A 21,273-nucleotide genomic window follows, 5' to 3' on the forward strand; every position below is an offset into this window, starting at 1 on the left:
GTTTAAATCCCACCAAAGGTCGACGGCAGATTCGCACCAAAGGTCCTGAATTAGCGCGCCCTAAAAACCTGACCCTAATAACATTAAGTGTAATCAGCTCGATTGTCTCAATAGAATATACGTTAATTACCTGCGCCATAAATCGCCTTCATTAACACCAAGGGTCGCGGGTTGCAATATGATCAATTGTCTTGGGTTCGACTCCCACAAAAGGTCTGGGGTTCGCAGCCTTTTTCTAGCAGCGTGCGCTCATACAAAAGCCTGAGTTTTCGCCTCATGAGCCACATAATGCTTTCGCATTAATAAAGCGGCGAAGGTATTGAGCAGGTGCAGAAAGGCTTAGGAAGCAAACTGTGGCTGACTTCAGGTCTGGCGCGCCGCCGCTGTGATTCCGAAATGCATCTGGCACGACGTCATATTCCAGTGCGCCAATCGTCGAATGATGTTCTAGTTTCCAAATTACTGTGACGAAGTAATAATGGTGAATAATACAGCAACAAAACTGTCAATGATGAATATAACTTTTTCTTGGTCGAACTTGTGCCCACAGAAGCTAGTGTCACTCAAACCACAGCGATAGCGGAGAACACGATCGGCCATTGTCAAAATCTGTTCTGCGGACCAAGCGCGTTGGCATTTATACATGAGCAATCGAAGGTTCGAGAGTAATCACAAATGCCTTCGTGTCTTCCAGAAAGTACTACACAATTCGCGTCGCTCATACAGTCAAATCACAGAAGCTTCGGTGACAACAGACAATGGACAGAACCCTCGATAACATTCCAGGAATTTCCGACACCTGCAGGTTCGTCCCGCGCAGAGCGATAACGTTTAACATTTTTATCCGGGGGAAACGTGATCCCCCGAAGAGGATAAACGAGTACACGTTTCAATGCGCCCCACTCAAAACGCAGAGTCTGAATGCTACAAACATAACAGGAGAAGGAAGAACAAAGCACATTTATAAAAGAAACATAACGAAACTACAAAGATTCTAGGTTATAAAGTCGAACGAAAAAAAGTCCGCTATACAAAGTCCCAAAGTTCGTTATCACTCGTAGAACGGTTTAAGTATCACAATGTGAAATATTTCAAGTCGTGAGCGGGGCCGCTGTGATCACGAAATGTTTCCGGGTACGACCTCATATTCCAGTGCGCCAGTGCGTCCGATGGCCTTGTAGGGTTTGGCTGTAAAATCTTCTGATTCCTCGTCAGCGTAGCGGGCTCCAAGCCTAAACACGGTCGCCAGGCTCGCAGTCCACATCTCGTTGTCTAAAGTTGCTGTGCCGGCTGTCGGTCCTCTGTTGCTTTTGATGCGGAGGAGGGCGAGCTGTGGGGTTTTTTGGCATGCTGTAGATGGGCGGTGACATCGAAATGCTCTTTGCCGGTGACATACGGCAGCATGGCGTCGAGATACGTCGTCGTGATCCATGCATAAACCAGCTTGAACGGCATCAGTTTAGTTCTTTCTTGCCCTGCCGTACTATAAGCAAAGGTTACGTATGGCAGGACCGCATCCCACACTGTGTTCAACGTTGACGTACAATGCTATCATGTTTGTGATGGTCTTATTGAGGAGCTCCTTAACACCATTCGTCTGCGGGTCGTAGGCAGTTATCCTACTTTGACATGTCTGGTTGTATTGCAGAATGACTTGTGTGAGCTCTGCTGTAAAGGCCGTTCCTCTGTTGGTCATCAGGAATTCTGGAGCTACATGTCGCAGCAGGATGTTCTAGGCAAGGAATTTCACCCCTTCGGCTGGACCACCTGCCGGCAGAGCTTTTGTTTCAGCGAAGTAGATCAGGTAGTTCGTTGCCACGACGATTCACTTATTTCCAGATGTTGACGTCTAAAAGATGACAACAAATTCATCCCCATCTGCTGGAATGATCGGGAAGAAGGGTGGATCGGCTGTTGTAACCAAGTTGGCCTTGGCGGTGATGTCTTGCGTCGCAGACAATGTCAGAATGTCTTGACGTATCGATTGACGCCGGTGGTCAGGAGCGGCCAGTAATAACTTTCGTATATTCTCGATAGCATCCGGGAGAATCCGACTTGCCCAGCGGTCGGATCGTCATGTAGGCCGTGCAGTACTTCTGGACATTCCGTGCTGACGGAACAATAAGTTAGTTGGCGCGGGCTGGTGAGAACTTCTTCACGAGCAGGTTCTTTTGTAACGTGAACGAAGACAATCTGCGCTTAAATACCCTAAGGACAACGTCGGTGTTGCCTTGCAAACACTTGACAAAGCTTTTTAGGTCCCGGTCTGCTCGTTGCTGTTCAGTGAAGTCTTCCGCTCTTATTATTCCGAGGAAGGCGTCGTTATCCTCGTCGTCTTGCGGCGGGCGATTGATGGGAACGAGTGATAGGCATACGGTGTCAGAGTGTTATCATCCGGATTTGGAGGTTACCGTGACGTCATATTCTTGCAGCCTGAAGCTCCACCGCGCTAGTAGTCCTGACGGGTCATTTAATCTAGCTAGCCAACACAACGCGTGATTGTCGCTGACAACTTTGAGAGGCCTGTCATATAGGTAAGGACAGAATTTTCGTGTAGGCCAAATCATGGCGAGGCATTCGTTTTCGGTCATACAATAATTGCCTTCCGCTTTTCACAGCAATCGAATCACGTAAACTATCACCCGTTAAAGTCTGTTTTTCCTCCGGACATGGAAGGCACCGAGGCCTTAGCTACTGCTGGCGTCTCTGCGGATTTATATGTCGGCGTCCTCGTCGAAGTGCACAAGTACCTCTGGCAACTGCATGCGTCGTTCGAGTTCTTGAAATGCGTCGGTCTGCGGTGTTTCCCCTTGAACACGACATGATATTTATTAAGATATGCCAGCGGCTCAGCGACGCGTGAAAAGTCTTTGACAAAGCGCTTTTAGTGGGCACACCTGCCAAGAAATCTACGCATTGCCTTCTTGTCAAAGGGCTGCTCGAACTTTGTAATAGCAGCTATCTTCTGCGCGTCGGGGCGCACTACTGTTTTGCTGACGACATGGCCCAGGAAAAGCTCATTGTGAGCGAAGCGTCACTTTTCCGGCTCCATAGTGAGCCCTGATGCCTTGATGATCTCTAGTACTGTCGCAAACCGCCTCAGATGATCATTGTAATTTCCGGCAAAGACGACAGCGTCATCAAAGTAAGCAAGTCGGGTCTGCAACTTCAATGCTGCTAGCGTTGCACCCATCACGAGCCGGAACGTTGCCGTCACAGAGCACAATGCCAATGGCATGACCTTGAACTCATATTGGTCGTCAGGCGTTATGAAGGTGGTCTTTTCGGTATGTCTCTGCTTGACGGCTGTTTGCCAGTAGCCACTCTGGAACTCTATTGATGAAAATTATTTAGCGTTGCAGAGCCAATCCAATACGTCGTCTATTTGTGGGAGTTGGCATACGTTCTTCTTCGCGATGTTGTTCAGTCGACGATTTTCAACGCAGAAACGGAGGGTTCCGTCCTTTTCCTTCACCAAGGCCACGGAAGATGGCCTAAGGTTTTCCGACGGCAGCATCATGCCCTCGCGCAGCATTTCGTTGACTTGCCCTGCAGCTTCACGTTTTCCTGTAAAACCTTGGTAAGGGCTATAGCAGAGTGGTCGAGTGCAGTCTTTTAATATTACGTGAAAGTTTGCAAGTTGTGTGTGTCGAATTTTCAATAACGTCAAAAAATCGTCTTAATGTCATCAAAGAATAATTCTGCGCTGTTGCTCCTTACTCATGGGGAGACTTGAGTATATGTCCAAGTATACTTTGGGAACTATGGTCATCGCGGTACATGCGGCAAAACCCGAGAAGACCAAGGCATTGCTGGTTTGACAATTTCTTCGATTTTTGCGACCGTCTTGCCCTTGTTGATGTACTTGAACTTCTGGCCGAAGTTTGTCAGCACCACTTTCACTTTCCCTCCGTGCAGTCGACCGATCCCTCTTGCGACGCAAGTTTCACGGTTGAGGAGTGGACTCTGGTTGCCCTCGATGACGCCTTCAATGTCTGCGGTTGTTTCAATGCCGACAGAAGTGACAATACTCTAGCGAGCCGGGATGCTGACTTGGTTCTGAAATACACTCAAGGCACGCTGATTGGAAGGCCTCTCCCTGGGTATCGCTTGTGTGGGGACAGCGCTATCGACTTCGACCTAGGGTTGATGATTGCGCCATATTCGTTTAAGAAGTCCATCCCAAGAAATATGTCTCCCCAACTTCACCTTTACTTTACCTGCACTTCATTGGACTGTATTTTAATCATGCTCCGCACTAGGAGGGGGCCCTATAACGGCTCGACTATCGCCCACAAAACAGGCAAGATAAAGTAGTGGAGAAGCTCAAGTGTAGGCAGTGCAAAAATAGAACACGCCAGCGCGCACGACCGGAGTGGCCGCGGTGCCGACCACTCTCGTGATCCCACTGGACCGTAGCTGCGGCGACTATCTCTTCGCACCGCCTCTCACAAGGGCAATGTTGCCAGTCAGGCACGGACAGAAATGCTTTGCTTGTATCCTAGATAGCGTTCGGGATTTAGAGAGTTTTAGTATAGCGTAAAGCAGCAAACGCAAAGAGTTAGCGTTAGCGTTAGCGTTGCGTGCACCACACTGCGCATGCGCTATACGTAAACGCTGCTGGAGCTCTTGCGTACGTACGCTATTTTCAGGATTTAGCGTTGAACGCTAACGCACGCAAGGGGAGCCTTACGTACGGCAAGATGGCGGCGCCAGTCGAAGTGAGAGCAGCCCGCTTCGGATCTATCGAGTCGTCTGCCTGCACTGCTAGGCTCTATCCTTCCCCACTAATGCTCGTGTTCGCCTTAGATTTGTGTGATGATGCTTCGGCAGCGGCGCACAGGTGACAAATGGGCGTTGTTTCCGATATACGTCCTCGATTAGCCGGGCAGTAGGCTTAACTAGAAGGTTTGCTAATGTTTGCTCATGTTTGCTGTATCCGCCTCGAGATGGCGCCCAAGTGTATTTCGCTCGTTCGCTTGGTGCAAAGCCGCATGTCAAGCCGATGCATGTCACGTTTCCCGCGGCAAAACAAACTAGTGTGGTCGGTGCTGTGGTCACGATGCGTGTGCGCTTCACCAACGACGACGACATGAACCTCCTGAAGGAGGTTTTCGCCGTGAACCCATTCGGACAGATGTCATGATGGACGGCCGTTGCAAAAAACGTTGGAGACGCCGTTGTACCTGCGAAAACCTTCAGTGTGCGTGCAGTGCGGGAGCGACTGGATCTTCTGCTCGCCTACTTCAAGGCAAGGGACGAAGCAAACCTTAAGAAGTAAGCATAGCATACCTTTCTGCACTCTTAAAAAAAAGAGAGTCAAAAGAGGGTCACGACTACCTCGACTCTCTTTTTTCAGTCGCTGACTACCTTTTTTTCCAAGGGTAGTCACGAAACGAAGTCAGGAATGACGCATGAAATGGATGACTCCCATGGTGCTTGAAGGGAGTCAGTGAAAAGCACATATGATGTTATAGGTTGCAACGAATGTGGATTCGTTGGTTCGCGATCACTCAATCAAATAACTGATTGACTATACCAAAGAAGACAGCATATGTAACTACCCGAGTTCAACTCTATAGCCGCAAAAAGTAAAATGTGTTTCATGCAGTGCTGTATTACTGCATAATCAGCATAGCAAGAAAGTCAAATTGCTTTTTTTAATTATTCAGTAAGAAATAATTGAAGGAGGATGGTACAACGCGAAACTCCATAAGTAATAACACGGGTTAGTATAATTATGCAACACGCTGTAATATAATAATATTTGGGGTTTTACGTGCCAAAACCACTTTCTGATTATGAGGCACGCCGTAGTGGAGGACTCCGGAAATTTTGACCACCTGGGGTTCTTTAACGTGCACCTAAATCTAAGCACACGGGTGTTTTCGCATTTCGCCCCCATCGAAATGCGGCCGCCGTGGCCGGGATTCGATCCCGCGACCTCGTGCTCAGCAGCCCAACACGCTGTACATTAATATGTATTTTGTATATAAAGATACCGTAAGGGGGGGGGGAGGGGGAGTGCATGAATATTGATTGACCATGCACAGAATGGAAAAAAACAAGAAAAAAATACAACACGAATATAGATAGACACAATGTCAACAGAACACAAACTGTGAAGTACACCACTTAGAGTTCATAACACAAAGCTAAGCAAATATTACTATTTTTCAATGAAACAACACTAATTCACATCTGGGTACCACTTTCCCTGCCAGATAAAGATCGAGGAACTCTGGTAATACCTCATCTTCTGGCTGCGCCGCACAGACCACATTGCGTTTAGATGCCTTAAATGCTTATCGATGTCTCCTGAATTCAAGAGGTCCCATCTTGTCTAACAAGAACAGAACCTCATCCTGAGCCGCAAAAATACCTGCAATCTGTGCAAATTGTGGGTCGTCTGCCTTACCCGTCGTGGTTGCTCAGTGGCTATGGTGTTGGGCTGCTAAGCACGAGGTCGCCGGATCGAATCCCGGCCACGGCGGCCGCATTTGAATGGCGGCGAAATGCGAAAACACCCGTGTACTAAGATTTACGTGTACATTAAAGAACCCCAGGTGGTCTAAATTTCCGGAGTCCTCCACTACAAGTGCCTCATAATCGGGAAGTGGTTTTGGCACGTAAAACCCCATAAGTCAATTTCGTCTCCCTTGGCTATTAAAAGCACATCTCCCACATAATATGTCATTTGCGGCATAGTGGCTGACTTTACCTGCCATACGTTACCTGCAGGCAGGTGCTCCTCAATGCACCTATGTAAAACAGATCTTCGCACAGGTTTCAGACCTGGCATGGTGTGGCGTTTGTTGAAGACAATCTCACGGAATTCATAGCTTTGCGAAAGTTGGTGAAGCTCTGCAAGTGTTTTACATATGTTTTTGAAAGTTTTTCACCTTTGCTGCCTTGAACCTCATACGCCAGATTTGTTTGAGTGGTCGGAAAAGAGAGATCATGCGTGGGTAGTGCACAAGCTAATGTAACTTAGGGATTATGCGGGCTTCTGGGTAGCGGGTAACGAATGAACGGATAAATTCTTGAATTTTCACCTCCATATAAACAAGAGACTCTAAGGGAAGCTCATCAGACAAAAGCATGCCTACAACTTCTTTGAATAGGAGGTAAACCTCCCAGCCTTCGTTTCCCTCTAGAATTTTAGAAGCGAAAATCTGAGGTAACAGTCCTAAAAGGCACCACTTCTGTGAAGCAGTGCCCTTTAGAGGGGTATTGCCTCGTACGAAGGCTTCTGTGGGTCGTGGTGGTCTGTCAACGCTTTAGATTTAGAATCTAAAAACGTTGTGGTCTGTTTGTACAATCATGGCGGCCACGATGGAATGTGCAAACTTCGTGTACTGTTCTGCAAACCCCTGTGCAATAAACGTGCAAACCACTGCTGTTCTTGCTCAAATTTTGAAGAGCGATCGCATTTTGGCGTCGACTTTACACCTGGCACAGTTAAATTCCTTGTTTGTAAGAAAAAAAAACGCAAGTTTGCCTGCGCCCATGAGGCTGCAAACAGCTGCCGTAACGGCGCAAGCATAAACCTGTTTCGCCGCCTGCCGTCAGCTTTAAAAAGCAGCGTCTTACGTTGGACGGTCGCCTGTTCCAGGAGCAGGCAACACGCGACAGCGCTCCCTGATATGCTGCTTTCTTCAGCTGACGACAGGCGGCGATACAAGTTTATGCTTGCAAGGTAGCCGCAGCAGCTCGCATTTTCGTGAGCACCGGTAAGTTTGCATTGAAAAAAAATCAGGCAATTAACTGTGGTAAGTGTTATACTAAACGAAGTAGACACCAAAATGTGGTCGTTCTGCCAAATTTGAGCAAGGATAGTGCAGCGGTGAGCGAAAAATGTTTTGCGAACGCACGCAGCGAAATATTCAGGACCCAGCACATGACTTATGGCTTTCGTATTTACTTCGACTTTGGATTCGCAACTATGAGAAGCGCGGGGATGGCTCTGCCGGCACCTTGAAATCTACGGCGGTGAACGAGTATCTACACGCGAGTGGCATTCCTCTCTTGCTTGTGTTGCGCCTGTGGAATCTGACAGCGGTGGCAGCATGTCGTCCTATCCGCCTTCAACTGAACGCCCGCCGACTGATGTGGAAGGAGCGGTTTGCCTCTTGCTTGCGTTGCGCCTGTGAAACCCGACCGCGGTGGTAGTATGGCGTCTGATCCGCCTTCAACTGAACGCTCGCCAACTGGTGCGGAAGGAGCGGTTTGCATGTTGCTTGCGTTGCGCCTGTCAAACCTGAGAGCGGTGGCAGCATGTCGTACGATCCGGCTTCAACTGAACGCTCGCCGACTGGTGCGGAAGAAGCGGCTTGCCTCGTTTTGCAGGGGCCATCAAAGAAAATCGTGAAGCTCACAGGCGCCCGGAAGCTCACCGACCTCCACGAAACTTGCGGACGGGAGGGTTCGTGTACCCGATGACAGGCAACGACCTTTTAATACAGGTGAGCGTAAATGTACTGCGCGTTATGGAGCGCAAAGAGGATTTGGTCATTGTTTGCTTCATATGGGCAAAGTAGCAACAGTATGCGTAGCGGAAATGTCGAGCACGATTAATAACTGTTCGGTTGCCGCGCGTTGAAGTGACAGATCGAGTGTTACGAAATCGCTCTGTGTCACTTCACTGTGCTGCCAACTACTAATATTTTTGTTTCGTCGCAGCCAATGCACTTGACCTTAAATTGAGAAGTGTAGCGCATACTTGCCCGTACGAACACAACGTTGTTCAACTATAATTATTGCCGTGTCGAGAAGCCGCAAGGAAACTAGGCTTTTCAAGACTTCCATCTTCTGAAAACTTGTGCAGTTGGTTTACTACTGATATTGAGGTCAGGTGTGCAATCGCTTCCCTATCTCGTAGGAGAGGGAGTAGTAAGAGCTTCAGTGAATGTAATGGTGCTTTAGTTAGCATAACTGGTCGCAGTATGCCATATTCTGCAAATTTCTGCAGCGTTTAACTAATAAAACGGGCAAGACGCGGAAAGCGGACTTGTTGTTAGCCTGTTCCATCTTTGTCGTCATTTGTGTGCTGCAACATTCACGCAGCAATGAAGTTAAATTGAACCAACTGAGGAAAAAAAAATTGCTGGCACTTTCAGCAATAGGACTATGAAAACCTTGGGCAATCAGCAATATGGCTCTATCTTTGTGAAATCATCTGGTCTTATACACTGATGGTTGCTAACATTGCATAAATAAGCTTAGCCTTGTTAGCTTAATGCGTCCTGTACTTAGCTCACATATGGGCAGCAGGATTAGTGCTGTGCTGTGCTGCGATGGCTCTAAATAACAAACCTGTATGGGACAGTGCAGCAACCATAAAAAAACTATTGATAAACCATCTGGGTGTGCTTTCAGATCTTCCAACGACCGGTTCCAGTACTACGTTGACATGGGTGAAAGCACGACGGTGTGTGATGGAGCATTGATTAACTTGGTTGTCTTCCCAAGCCACTCCAAAGCATCAGAGGCACCAAAAAAGCCGTATGCACCCGATCTTATTTAATCTGTACTCGTGCATTAACTCTGTATAACATTAAAACCTGTCGTATGTTGGAAAGCCATAATACCGGTATTTGAGCAGTACTTTAAAGAGCCCCTCACCAGGCCACATAGCTAATTGAATTATACGCTGGAAGTTGTTAGGTGCCCTCTTGGGAGCATTCTACTGCAAAAATTTCAAATTGGCTCATTAATAGCTGAGATAGAAATATTGCAGTTCCGCGAACGCATGATTTAAGGAGGCGAGCGTCACAGCCAAAAAGAACACTTGGATGCCCCTTGCCAAGCCACTAGTGGACAAAAGGCTGCATGTTGTTCCATACACGCATGAAGTGGCCCACGATTTAAAGAAAGTGGCCAGCAGGTACAAAGTACCTATTATTTTCTTGGCTCCACGGAAGCTTACTGGCCTGTGCCCACGCATCTCAGACCCACAGAAGCTGACCCTTTGTGGTAAAAATCATACAAGGCCATATGTGACTTGCGCGGTCGGTATGGTGTACGAAATTCCACTTGATTGCGGCAGGGTGCATATCAGCCAGACAGGCTGTTGCATCAACGATTTGGCAAGGGAACATGAGCTGTCTGCCAGGAATAAGATTAATGCGCATTTGCCTATGCACTGCTATTACTGCACGTGTGAGCCATATCTTTTCCATATCCGCATTTTTGGTAAAAGCAAAGATTGTTTGCATGGGAATTAATGGAGGCCTGTTTCATCAACATGAAATGTGATGTCTATGTCAGTGATACATCTGTGGCTTGAACTGAACAAAACGACAGTTTCTGCACTGTATGACTGAATAATAATGCAAACTTGTTTGAGTATTGCGTGCGAACGTATGTGCGCACATGGCCACCTTCACCTATAAATATGATCCTGTTTGCTTTCAATAAAGTAGTAGCAAGTGACACTCATTGCTGTCCTAAAGCTTTTTTCTGCCCCTAGTTGTATCTTAACTTTGGGGAATAAGCTCATTGGAATTTAGTAAACAAATAAATGCATGCCATAGGGGCAATTCCACTATGTAAAAATAAAACGTTTTTTCCCCCTAATATTTTTATGTATCTATATAGTCCTAGTTCCTCTTTTATAGCATACCACTGTCCTTGTTAAATATTGGAATGCTCTGCTACTATTAGATATGACAAATGAGGTGTATTTATGAAAACATAAAAACAAAAAGCTGCAAAATATTTTTTTAAAATTTTGTGCAGTCTAGACAGCCCAGAATAACTGATGATATATGAAGAGCTTAAGAAGCACAATCATGTTTGTGACTCCTCAATCCTTCCATATCACCTTTCAAAGTCTTATCCGACCTTTACATTTGTATCTATCTCAGTAGCTCAGATTTATGTAATGCTGAGGGAAAATTTGACTTCCTGTTTGAAATAATAGCCATGTCTCACAAAAAAAGCTTATACGCAAAGACACCTAGAAGTTATCAGAAAAAATACATTCAGTGAAATATTAATTCATTAGCCACCAGAAATGTGATAGGGAGTTAATAATGTTTGGATAAACACAAGCGGTCTAGTTTGTGTATTTGAGAACCAGAATGTTCTAGTATATTTTTGTTCTATCAAATCATCCTTGGCCTTTATCTGCCCTGCTTTTGTTCTCTCTTTCTGGTCCCAAGACAATGCTAGTCTGGACTTGGCACTTTATGGCCCAGTATTTGTCCTTCACAAAGCAATAACTCTGTAGACGATGTAGCTAGCAACAATTTTTCCTCAGAAGGAATGTTTGCAGGTGCGTCACTATGGTTGCTTATTTCACCTTGGTGGGGGAGCTTTTTGCTCATGGTACCAATGTCTGTGAAGGGACCAATAATGCGTCTTCCTTGTGCATGGTACCAATGCGAAAAGGGGGAGAGGGATCGTGGTGTGTTGGTAAGGAGGTATCTGTATACGGGGTGATAAAATTCCTCTTTAAATTTGATTTTAACAGCCCATTCATGCTGTAATGAGTCAGTTGTCTCAGTCAGTGATTTTTTCTGTTCGTATATCATTATCCTTGAACAGCAATGGGCTCCATTTGCCATGGCAAATGTTCCCATATTTATCAAGAGCCCTTCCTGTATTCTTAGCTCGTCACTAACTATATAGTAGGTAAACTTGAGCATGTGAAGTGATAGTCTGTGATACCACATATTTTGTTTTTCTAGCACTGGATTTTGTTGATTTCAATGCATACTTCTCTTTTTAATGCTGTCTGGTGTGCAGCTGGACATGTGGAGAATGCAGTCAAAGGACAGCACAAGGAATTGTCAACATACACACTGCCTCCGATGCCCATTGACATTGCTGCACACCTCTGGAATATTACAGCAGGAGGCGTGCCTGGCAATCTTCAAAAGAAAATTGAATGGATTGCCTACAATTCGTCATCTCGGACAATGTAAGTCACAACAATTACCGTGTTTCATATGAAATATGGGGGGTTTGGCTACCAGGAGCGAAAGACAGTCATGGCTAGATGAATCGGTGCAGCGCTGCATGCGTCATGTCAAATTTGTGGGTTCGGTTACCACCAGCAGCATTTCTTCTACTTCCATTCGTCTTTCTTCACAAAAAACAGTCATGAAAGCTACAGAAAGGTTAACACTCAGTCATAATTTGTCATGCTTCAATGGAGCAATATCCGCCGTGGTTTCCTTGCTATGAGACTTGGGTTAATGAGTGGGCGAGGGCGCTAGAATGATGCGTTGAATAAAGCTTCTTTAGCTGCTGGTTACAGTTCTTATAGGTAGCGTACACCACAAAGGTAAACGAGTACATAGACAGAAGTGCCGACTGTCAACTGAGATATCATTATTCAATGTGCCGAATTTACACAAGCAAGTGAAAGAGCTATCTGAAAAACATTAACTTCTGAAGATAGAAACAAGAAAAGCGGACGAGTGGGCAAAAAATGAACGACGCTGGAAATCGAGATACAAAAAAAATGTAAGATTGCATCACAAATACAGGCCGTTCACGTGACTTCCAGAAAAACTTTAGCTCTTTTTCTGATAGGGCAGTCAGAAAGGCATCTGCAAGGTCAGGCGCAAGGTTTGGCATGTTGACTCCACATAAAAGTTTGTGTACGAAATTTCTCTTTCATGCGGCGCTTGTTATATGGGGCAGACTGCCATATGCCTTCATGAGAGGTTGTGCGAACATGCATATAATGTGCGCAATGGCAGAGAAAGTTTTTTTGGCACATCATACTAGCATGCGTGGCTGCACTCCTTGGTGTGAAAGAATGTCAGTTATTCACAAGCAAAGGGATGGTCTTACCCATATCATACTTGAAGTAGCACAATTGGCATGGGAGCAGAGTGCATGCATCAGCAAGCCATCCATTGCCTTATCAGAAAGAGAGCTCAAGTTTCTAGGAAGTCAAACCTACGGGCAGCATTTTTTATGCAACTCTACATTTCTTCGTGTGCCTCTTGATGGTCTGCTTTGTTCTCCTTTTTAGTAGTTATTTTTCGGATAGCTATATCACTATTGTGTGTATTCAGCAATAAAACCTCCATTGGTAGTCAGTGCTTGTGTCTGTCCTCGTTTAACCTTTGCTCTGTACACTCACTATAATGGGTCAACTAGCTTAATAAGCTGCCCTTGTGAATTCCTCTAGGAGATGTTCCTTCAAATTTGTATTCATGGCTAATTTTCCCTTGTGTGCATGTGATAGTAATAAGCTAATTTGAAATATTAATTAAAGCCTTTTATAACATCTTGTTTGGTGAAAGTATTTTAACAGTTTGTGAACTCTGGTCATGATTATCAGTTTATCTTGGCTATTGCAGGACAAAAGGATTAAATGTTACCCATGTCCTGTGTCAAATCCATCTGATCAATTCTCAAACCTCGGTCTTGTCACGCACCTAATGCTTTCATGGTGCAGTTTACTTAAATTCTCCCATCTGATGACTCACAGTTCAACTGTTTGATATTATTTCATGGAAATGGTTGCGCTACAGTGCTGTTGCATATTGTTTTTTGTGTATTGTTTGATGTCGAAGGTTGATGCATGCTTTTTTAAACATCAGGTACCCAAATAAATTGTGCAATGTTGCTGCAAGGAGCCTCGTAAACCAGTACCCAGCACTGAGGGACACATTGCACCTTGGCCATGTAAGAGCATTTTCTTATAACTTTTTTTTTTATCTCCTGCACTCCCTGCACAAAGGAGATGTTAAGCATATCCTGGCCAAGGCAGCCTTATTTCGATGGGGGCATAATGCAAAAACACCCGTGTACTTAGATTTAGGTGTACGTTAAAGAACCCCAGGTGATCCGAATTTCCGGAGTGCCCCACTACGTCATGCCTCTTAATCAGATCGTGGTTTTGGCGCATAAAACCCCCTAATTTTTTTTACATTAAGCATGCTGCCAAAGCCTTTCTTAGTACTTTGTAAAGTTTATGGCCATCCTTGCTTGCAGCTGTTCAGGTCTGTGTGCTTGTGATTGAGTAGAGATGTGGTGCTCTTAAAGCTTTGCAGCTTAACTAAATATGAAGATATCAACAGCACCTCTGCATCTGGCATGCATATGGCCGCCTCTTGTAAAATTAATTGCATGCTCAGCTAAATATGTATTTGGTTAAATAATATATTTTTGTACCTGTAGTCATTTTCATGCATTAAAGTTTTGACCAACACCAATACTGAAAGTAATTCTCAGATATTGTGTTGAAAGGTGTGCTAAAATAGCTCACTTGGTACATTTTGGAATGTGAAGGAAACAGTGCAAAAAGCAAGCTACGGTCAGGGCAACTCCATGTTTAACTGTACTGTGTTTGCAGTTTCTTTCAAAACCTGAAAACTGTAAGCCATTGAACTGTTGATTAGGTATGTAAAGTCAATTGCTTTCATTTCATTCCAGTTCTCATGGTATATGTGCCTAAGAAACAAGTACAAAAACACGCGAAAGTCAATGCCACCAGGATGCCCTGAAGTCGATGCAGAAGTGAAAGCAAGAAAGGCAAGCGAAATTGTGACACATGCTCAAAATCTGGATTTTGAAGACAGGTGATCAGCTGGAAGTTTGCATGCATATTTCATGAGATAAACTGACTCTCCTTTCTTTGTTATGTGGCTTAGTTGAAACATTTAGTTGCTTCTCTTGATGTACTTGTTCGTTTCATTTGCATTTTTTCTTTAACAAATGCAAACATGCAATCCGGCTATAGCAACCATATCTGCAATGCTGTCATCAGAGATTAAGAGAACCTAGAGTGAAACATTAGTTCAAGATGTAGTGGTAGATGCATTTATAGACTAGTAATAGAGCATTCGTACTGTGATTTATATTGATATACATGCTAAGATGTAGTGAAAAGTGTGTGGCTATGTTGCTCTGACACTTCAGTTGTTTTAACCCTTCATTGAGGAGTTCTGCATACAGTATACCAAAAAATATGAATTTTTCTTGCTGATTTTTGGCATTGGGTAAGAAATTCCTTGGTAAATGTATTGAGCCAGCACTGAATGACTGGCAGCAAGTGTCATTTGTCGGTTTAGAGCAGGAACACAGGATGGGGAAAAAAAAGACATGGGACTCGTTTTCTTTGGAAAGCACGGTCAGAGGAGACAGACCAGTGCAAGATCTCCTGCTGTTGTGACCTCAGACACACAATGCGAAGAAATGTACACCTACAGTACACATTATGCAAAGAGCTCTCTGTACAGATTCCAAACGCAGCCATATGTCGCTTGGGGAGAAGCCCACTTCCCCATACTACTAAAGGCGTTTCTACAACATATCCTTTATTTTCGTTGATTATGCTTATTCTCAATGTCTTTTGCACATTTAGGTATAAAATAATTTGTTTTGTATCTATATGTGTGGTCATTAAAGGGTTAAACAAATAAAGTGGTTCCAATGAATGTGAATGTATAACTTTAGCGACTCTAGTTGCAATGTGTTGATCATTCCACAATCTTTGTGAGACCACGAAACGGGAACTAGGCAGCATGAAAATGACTCAGCAGTACCAAGAAGGAAGCTTCAGCACTTATACAGTACTGCAGAATACACTTCATCTACGCTGTACCTGTGGTGTCCTTTCTATTATGGGGTCTTGATCCCACTACGGGGAAATAACTCTGCTTTGCAAGTGCATTGCAGTACTTTAATACTTTAAGTGCTTGCTGCAAAAGAAAAGTGCCATTAGAGTAATACAAAAGGATCATGTGTTATGAGGCAGTCGCTAGATGTGGTATGTCACAGCACTGAGTTGCCGGTGGCCATTATAATTAGCTGTTTTCTGTGGCATTGTTGACTTGACAGAACATAGTCAGCATTATTTGATCAATAAACAATACTACATAATTCTGGCCCTTATATGGAACTTTGTCTCATCTCTGTGATTCGCGCTACCCACTTTTGATGTTACTGAGATGGAGTGACTCCTTGCAAAGCAGCAGGGTAGTCCTGTTAATGATGCTGTCATTCACACTTACACAGATTGTTTAGTAGGCGTTAGCTCAGTGCCATTCCCCCATAGAATCACAGCTTGCATTTCATTCATGTATTATAGAAACATTCTGTAGATTTCATGTGAAAATGTGACATTGGAGGCCATTATGCTACAAGTTCACAGCAGTGAGCCCCATTATTGGAAGACAGTTGTTGTCTCAAATTACTTACAGCAAAGTGAAGCCATGTACATTCTCACCTTAACTACTGCAGTTTAGTATGGGCCACAATGACCAAAACAAACATAAATAAGGTTCTCGTATTGCAAAAGAAAATTGTTCGAATAATCGCTAATGTTGATAATACAGCTACCTCCAAGTGTGCTTTTGAAGCACATAACATTGTCCGCGTCAATCATTTGTATAACTTTAAGTTGTTACAAAAAATTTGTTTTTCAACGGCATCCACTGCCGATTTTTATTCTACTCTGGCATCTTTGGACAGGCGTCGTGCTAACATACACACAAGACCTATTATTACATGGAATATACCATGTTTTTCCGCTAATTATAAATGACAAGTGTTGTCTTATAACCTGCCCCATGTTCTAAACACGTATAAACATACAGAAGGGTATACCAAAGCTGAGCTGCGGAAATATTTTGTTGAAATGTGATTTTAGGGCTTTGCTAGTAGATGCCGCATGTTTGCTTGGTTATTACTTTTATTATTTCTGAACATATGTGTGACCATTTCAGCGTTTCGATTTTATTGTTCAAATTTTGTGCAAAGATTGTTATACTGTATGCATAAATAGTGAATGTTTCTCTTCATTGAATCTGACTATTCTATGTGTGTCTGTTGAAGATTTCCTGTACCACTCGTGTGCTACTGCTTGTAGGGGTTTTCTGGACACAGTCAAGCTGTGCAGGCAGCTTTTTGCTAAAAACCTACCTTCCAGTTGAATCTGGAAAATGAACTTATACTTATATCCTCATACTTATTTAAATATGTTCTGCCTAGTGTGTATCCACATGTGTAGGCTTGTGATATGCCCTGATGGCAAGGCCATTTGTGGTTCGTTCAAAGAGAACACCAACGGATGCATTATAGCTATTCTCAGGCTCCTCTCTTCCTGCTGTAAACTGGATTCTCTGCTTATAAGAAATAAGTGTTCCTTGTGATTACTATATGTGCTCTTTCTAAAGGTTACTGTGATGTGTTCATATTCTTATTGAATAAAATGTTTACAAAGTTTTAACAGTTGTGTTCTTTCAGATCTTAACCGGAGCAGGCAGCATTTGACGCAAACATGGAGGCAGTGCTAACGGAAACATTTAGGAGGTGAGACAACAGTCTTTTTTTGACAAATTGGCTGAAATGATGGCCAAGAAGTTGGACATTTGAAACGTTATGGGATGTACTTACTATGCAGGCACTACGGGGATATTGAACTGGCGCTATTTATAATGTCCGGTTTTGCATTTATCTGGTCTTTAGGCATATTTCTTTTCTTCCGTTAGCATCGATGCTGTATGATTGCTTTGATTTGGTGAGATTGTAAATTTGTTGCTTAATATCAATCTTGAAATTTAATTCCTCTGTCCATGTATGCCTCCATGGCATATTGAAATAAATGAGCCCTTTGTCGTGGCAAAGGATTAAATCCTTGTTCAAATGCCTGAAATGCTACATTACCTCATAAGTTTGGACATATTGAAGCTGTTTAGTATGCCTTGTAAACTGAACTATAGTGTTTCTCAAGGTTGGCCATTGATTCCAATTGAGCAAATCAGACTGTTGTCTTCTGTTTTTGCCAGGTATAGTCCGTTGATGCATTCGAGGCTAATACAGTGATAGTAGTGAAATATTTGTTCTTGGTGTTTCACTCACTGTAGTGCTATGTGCTCAGTGTTTTTTTTAGTTGTTTATAGTATTGCAGTTTATCATAACATATAATGGTGGCTGAATAACTAGGCATTTGTTGCACATGCAAACTAAAATCTGTTATGTTGTGAGCTTCCATCTTAGGGTAGCGTATTGATGGAAGCGTATTGACTACCCAGGCAGAGGTGACAGCAGTTGCTGCAAAGGGTGTGGTTAAGTACCAGGAGGTAGTTTCACCAACTCTTGTGATGGTAATCATGTACACCACCATTGTCAGTCTTCAGATGACTACCCTAGGAAGGCTCATTGTTGCCATTCCAAAGGGTACCACTGACTACCAAGGGGTACTTGCATGGACCACTGAGGTCACATCAACTCCTGCTTTGGGAGTAATACATACACCTCAATACGTAGTTCTTGCGCGAGAGTCACCGGTACTGAGGGAGTCGCCCACACTGTATTTCCAAGAGAGTACCTGTTACCACCCAAAAGGTAGTTTAACCAACTCTTGCCATGGTAGTCATGTACACCACCGTTGTGAGTCTTCAGGTGACTACCCTAGGAGGGGTCATTGTTGCCATTCCAAAGGGGTACCACTGACTACCAAGGGGTACTTGCATGGACCACTGAGGTACTCGCATCAACTCCTGCTTTGGGAGTAATACATACACCTCAGTAAGTCTTGCAGGAGAGAGTCACCGGTACTGTGAGGGAGTCACCCGCACTGTATTTCCAAGAGAGTACGTGTTACCACCCAAAAGGTCATCATATGTGCGACGAGCAGATACACCCCGAAAAGAGTCGCTTGCGACTACCTTTTTTTTAAGAGTGTGCTCTTACTTTTCTCAGAATTAAACATTCTTGCGACGTAGACCAAGTGAATGTTCTTCGTTTTAACTGACCACCACTAGCGGTCCGCTGCAGTCACGATATACGTGCCCAGAAAGTGCAGAGTAATGCGTTGATTTTGGATTGTGATAAGTGTTTTCCCTAGAAGCGCGAGTGACGCACTCTGACTTCGCTGCAAAACGACAAAAGAAACAAAGTGGACGCACTACCTATATATTCACACGTGTCCTCGTTTATCTTTCACCGATGACCGCTTTTCACCTGCTAGCAAATTTTAAACGTTATCACTAGGCGCAGGACGCGCCTGCATTTATTGGAAGTTTCTCGAACGTTCTCGATGCTTATATCCGTTGTGTATTGTCACCGACGCTTATGTAATCTGATTGTATGAGCGATGCGAATTGTCTAGAAATTTCAGATCAGATTTCGACAATCGCCAACTGTGTGTTCGCCGCTGTCGTTGTGATTCGAGTGTAAAGTGTAATTTGTTTTTGTTTAGGACTTGAGACTGACTCCAACCAAATAACTGAATTTTATTAGCCTGACGTTTCGGAGCCCATTGGGCTCCTTCTTCAGTGGGTTGTCCTTCGGGGGGTGGCGGTGTGCCGCTTTCAAAGGGGCACTAAAGCGTAACAATAAATCAGTTTAGACTAATGAAGCATTGTTTGAGAACCCTGCAGGCAGTAATTAAAAAGAATTGTTTGATTATTAGATGAGAAAATGAAGGTCAAAATATCAGTATTTAAATTTCACACCAGAACCGCAGCGCTGGTACGTCAGCGGGACGTCGGGGATTCCAAAGTATCTTTTCGCATTTGGGCAGCTTTGCCTGAATAAAGGTTCCCGAAACTTGTCATGTTTAATATTTGGTTCCTTTAGAACACAGTGTAGTCAATCTGTACCGCTATACATAATTAGTAGGCCCTAGAAGATGCCATCAAAATCCAAGACGTCACAGCCCCCAGGTGCGGAAACTTAAGTAGGCGTCGCCACCCGTATTTCGTTCTTGCGCTTTTTCTGGCTTAACAAACGTCTTATCTTTGCAAGAGTGGTGTTTTTGTTGTTGTAGAACGATAATTTACTGATGCAGAAGAAATCATTTTTCACTTTAGTGTCCCTTTAAAGCGTCTTTTGTAAAGAAAGGAAGGGGGAGCACGGGAGGTGGGGAGACTCATCACAGACGGAAAGGTGGGGGGGAAACAAAAGGGGAGGGGTTGTTGACGGCCGTCGTGGTGCTGGGATGACCGGTGCTGGGGAGAGTGCTCGCGAGGGTGCCCTTGATGGGAGGCGGGGGGGGGGGGGGGGAATTACAAGGTCGCGCCGACGTTTTTGTGTTGGTGAAACAAGCGGGAGGCTACCTGGTTGTGCGTCCTTTTCTTCTTTTCGTCATGTCGCCAAGGCCATGGACATACACCGTGGGTAGGTTGCCCTTCACGCGGTTTATGTTATTCCCCGTATTCTGAATGTGCCATGACTCCAGTAGTAGTCTGTTTCGCCAGTTCGTCTCTGTTTGAAGGGTTTCAGTTTCCTGGAAAGCAATTTTGTGGTCGGCGCCTTCAGAGTGTTCAGCGACGGCGCTGCGAATACGGTTGAATGTTCTGACGTCGTTCTCGTGTTGTCTGATCCTTTCTTTTAGATTTTTGGTTTCCCCGATGTACGAGGCCGGACAGTCGGCACAACTGATTTTGTAGACGACGCCTTGAGCTTTTTCTTTAGGTGGACGATCTTTTGGTTTAGGGAGGAGGATATTAAAAGTGTTTATTGGTTTGTGCGCCACTTTGAGGCCTTCTTTTTCAAATATTCGGCTGAGCGCTTCGCTGGTGCCTCTGACGTACGGGATGGGCACTCGCTTCTGGGGTTGGGGAGAAGTCAACGGCTGAAGGTCCCGCATTTTGCTTCTTTTTTGTTGTCTGGCTGTTTTTTGAATGAAGTCATCTGTGTAGCCATTCCTCTCAAGTTCGTTGAGAACCGTTCTTTTTTCTTTCTTTTGATCCGATTCTGATGAGGAATGAGTTTTGGCTCGTTTGAATAAAGAATTTACAACAGACGCCTTGTGGTTTGCCGGATGGTCGGATTGGAAATGAAGATAGCAGCCTGTGTGGGTTGGTTTTCGGTAGACTAAAAATTTTAGAATGCCGTCTTTCCGTGTAACTTGTACATCTAAGAATGGGAGTGATCCGCTCTGTTCGCGCTCATATGTGAACTGTATACCCGGGTCTATGGAGTCTAAGTGTTTCTGCAAGTTTTCGACTTGGCTCGTCTTCACGATGCAAAAACAATCATCCACGTACCTACTGGAGACTACTACTGGAGTCATGGCACATTCAGAATACGGGGAATAACATAAACCGCGTGAAGGGCAACCTACCCTCGGTGTATGTCCATGGCCTTGGCGACATGGCGAAACGAAGAAAAGGACGCACAGCCAGGTAGACTCTCGCTTGTTTCACTAACACAAAAACGTCGGCGCGACCCTGTAACATCCCCCCCCGCCTCCCACCAAGGGCACCCTCGCGAGCACTCTCCCCAACACTGGTCATCCCAGCACCACGACGGCCGTTTCGGCCGTCGTGGTGCTGGGATCGGTTTCGGCATTCATAG

At 44.6% G+C, this 21,273-nt stretch overlaps 1 protein-coding gene and 1 long non-coding RNA gene across 4 annotated transcripts in view; one reads left to right on the forward strand and one right to left on the reverse strand.

The window, feature by feature from the left end:
* Nucleotides 1-21,273, reverse strand: part of LOC129385933 (uncharacterized) — a 164,286-nt gene that overhangs the window by 90,212 nt on the left and 52,801 nt on the right. The gene's annotated exons all lie outside the window — the stretch shown is intronic.
* LOC129385934 (uncharacterized) lies at nucleotides 13,242-17,283 on the forward strand. Its single transcript, XR_008613404.2, has 3 exons — nucleotides 13,242-13,650; nucleotides 14,401-14,546; nucleotides 17,215-17,283. It is a non-coding gene; the product is annotated as an uncharacterized lncRNA (long non-coding RNA).

The sequence above is a fragment of the Dermacentor andersoni genome, chromosome 7, assembly GCF_023375885.2.
Source record: "Dermacentor andersoni chromosome 7, qqDerAnde1_hic_scaffold, whole genome shotgun sequence".
Lineage (NCBI taxonomy): Eukaryota > Metazoa > Arthropoda > Arachnida > Ixodida > Ixodidae > Dermacentor > Dermacentor andersoni.